The sequence below is a fragment of the Aegilops tauschii genome, chromosome 3 (genome assembly GCF_002575655.3).
Source record: "Aegilops tauschii subsp. strangulata cultivar AL8/78 chromosome 3, Aet v6.0, whole genome shotgun sequence".
Classification (NCBI taxonomy): Eukaryota; Viridiplantae; Streptophyta; class Magnoliopsida; order Poales; family Poaceae; genus Aegilops; species Aegilops tauschii.
In genome coordinates, this window is record NC_053037.3 from 188,670,580 (window position 1) to 188,673,846 (window position 3,267).

Here is a 3,267-nt window from a genome sequence, read left to right on the forward strand (position 1 = left end):
TGCGTCTTCCCCAACCACACACGTGACACGGTGGAGCTCATATCCGTAAGATGATGCAGCCCACGTGATAATTTGACGCGTCTAGTAGTAGTTACTCACTTATAAATAATGGAGGGTCGGGAACCACGCATGAACGATGTCGCGTCATTTATAAATAAAGTTTTTTTCTTTAGTGGCACATACGCAATATAAATAGGTTCATATGGAGAGAAAAGGAAACCGCTCCACTATATACATAGCCAGGATGAGCCTACATGGTTGCTCGCTGGGGTTGCTCTCTTCACACTCTCTCGCACAAAACGACTGTGGCCACATCTCTAACATCTCGATGGATCACGCCCGCCGGGGGAAGGGGTGGATGCTTAGTGTAGTTGCGGTCACCGTCACCGATGGAGAAAACCCACTGTCGGCACGTCCTGATCAGGGGTCCCCGCCGCTCTCTCTCACAAAGCCGGTGAGGTTGCCTTCGTCCCTTGCTCACTGCCACGACGTGAGCAGTTGCCGCCTCCCCCCGCCCTCCTCTAGGTTGAGCTACGTCCCGACATCCCTCAGGTACAACTTCCTTTACAGCCGGCTTGCACCACTGCTCCAGCTGCCCACATCACTCCATGTGGATATTTCTCTACTTCTTTGCCCCACACACACCTCTACTGGCTTATACGTAATGTATTTGTGATGAGTTTATGTCTCATCAACTAGTCCCAGTAATCTTATTCTAATCACGCTTCTTCAATTTCTTTGCCACAGGGATGCTCATCTCGATTTTGGTGAAACTGCACAAAATGATCCGATGGTCAAAGGGTTGCAAACTTCATTTCTTCGGAAGCTCCAACGTTGCGAGCAAATTAAAGCCTGGTTAGGGTTTACGGTTCAAGGGCTAGGGACTGCATGGATCGTTTTTTTCTTTAGTTGTCTCTGTTCCAAAATAAGTGTCAACTTTAGTAGTAGTACAACTTTGTACTAAAGTTTGCATAAAGTTGAGACACTTATTTTGGAACGGAGGGAGTACATATTGGCTATGATCCGTCAATCATTGAGATGCAATAGCATGCATGTTAGTCTCCTTTGTATTTGATGAAATGTTGCAATGGGCAACATTGGACGCAAGATACATGAAACAGAAGCTGGAAGCTTCATAGCATTGTACAAATTTATCTCGCTGAGAAATTACAGTACGTACTACACTAGTACAGTACGATGTAAAGAGTTAGGTGTCGCACGGTGTCCAGAAAATTTGGTGATAGTGTGAGATGGGCCATGTAATCACTGAGCCTGCGTGTTTTCACTGCTTTTGCACTTCTCCGATGTAAGAATGGAGAAAATTATAATCTAGTAGTACCTCCTTTTGCCGAAAGCGTGGGACATCCAGCAGTCGTACCACCTCAGTAATAATGACCAATGAACCGTCAAATCACATAGACCCAGCAGTAAGTTGGACGGACGAAGCAACCATCACTCTTGAATCCGCTTCTCCCTTCAACCCAGGCGCCAGTGAGAGGTCGCGTCCGCTCTGCCTGGTCATGAATGCGGCACCGATTCTTTGGAGCGGCGCTGACCGTTTCGGGCGGGAAGCGCGCGCGGGCGATGGAGGGGCTTTGGGTGGGCCAGGCTGGTCAGGAGCAGGCGTGGCAGCTGTCCACCTGTCCCGACCGGACGCCCGGAAATGAGAGGATGCACCGACTCTTGCGGCTAAGGCTGGTCATAGTGGGAGTAACATAGGTAGTAACATAGATGCCACATAATCAAAAATTGTGATGTGGCAAGTAGTTAATGAAGAGAGAGGCAAATAGAGTAACATAATATGTTACCATCACATAGCGCTTCCCAATGCATAATGAGTCTACAAAGTAATAAATCAAGGCATCTATGTTACCACACCTCTAACACTACCCACTATGAAGGTAGTAACATACACTAGTAACATATGTATGTTACTAGTCTAAATTACTCTCCACTATGACTAGCCTAAATCGTACACTACACACCATCTCTCTATAGGAGTAGGTCGATGTGTAACCCACACATGTTGTTAAACACACACACACACACACACACACACATGCCGAGGTAAAATGAGTCTATATCTCAATTAATGAAGACTTGCATGTTACCATCCATATGCATGTTACTAGTCCAAGTTACTCACCACTATGACCAGCCTAGCAATGTAACCAAATGCTCCTAACTCTGCCTTGTTATCTCCCTTGGAAACCCAATGCATGGAGCGCAACTACGCGTTGATCAGTCAAGAAATCAAAGTGGGCTTGCATGCGAGTTAATACGTGGCCCTGCATGGTAGCTAAAACGGCATCTCTTAGTTGTTGTGATTAATTGTTGTGTTTGGAGACAGAAATCAGGGCTTTGATTGGAGGAAGGACCGGTCAAGTTTCTCCTTCTCCTCCAATCTGCTTGCACCTTGGTCTCGCTGCACCTTCTAACGTGACTTATTACACCTAGATGGAGGGATTAGTACGAGATACGGTGGCACACTGACTTAGGTCGAATACAAGTGCCAAAAATTGTGTGCATGTTATAAAGGATTCACTTAAAATAGTACGTGAGCGAACAGAGGGATCCATTGGACAGTGTTCACGAGCAGTATTGAGATGTGTGAGGTAAGATACACCGCTGGTGCTTTTAATTTTTCTTATTAATTTGTTTGTTTCACCCTTTGACTGGTGGGACCCAACGTACTACGTGGAGAGAGGTAAGGTGACTGAGGCTGCATTATTTTTGTACTACCAACACTGCTTTAAATCCCAAAAGACCTTACCACCAAAGCACATGACACGATTATGATTTAAATCCCAATGACTCCCACGCAAAAAAAACACGACATGCTTGTCACACAAATGCAGGAATGTATAAAAGGTTACTTTCCTCTCGTTAAACATAACGTGAGGGTGGTGTAGCTGGTTAGCCTGTTCGCTCATCAAACTTGAGGTCTCGGGTTCGATAACCACACTTGAGCATAATTTTGTTTTTGTTCGACTTCTTTCTTCCACCCAATGACAGGTAGGCCCAGTATGACAGAGAGAGAAAGTGATCTGGGGCGGTGCCAGGAGGATTCTTTGACTGGTCAAAATGGAGGGATACGGAGCTATACGATCTCGACCTTGGCGCTTATTTTCTAGGGTTTGCACTCTTCACACTCTCTCTCCACTAAATATATACACGCTGGAGCCTCAGCGCTTGTAGTTGCTCTCTTCACACTCTCTCACCCTCTCCAGATCTAAACAAGACTTCGTTGGCCTCTCTCTCTCCCCC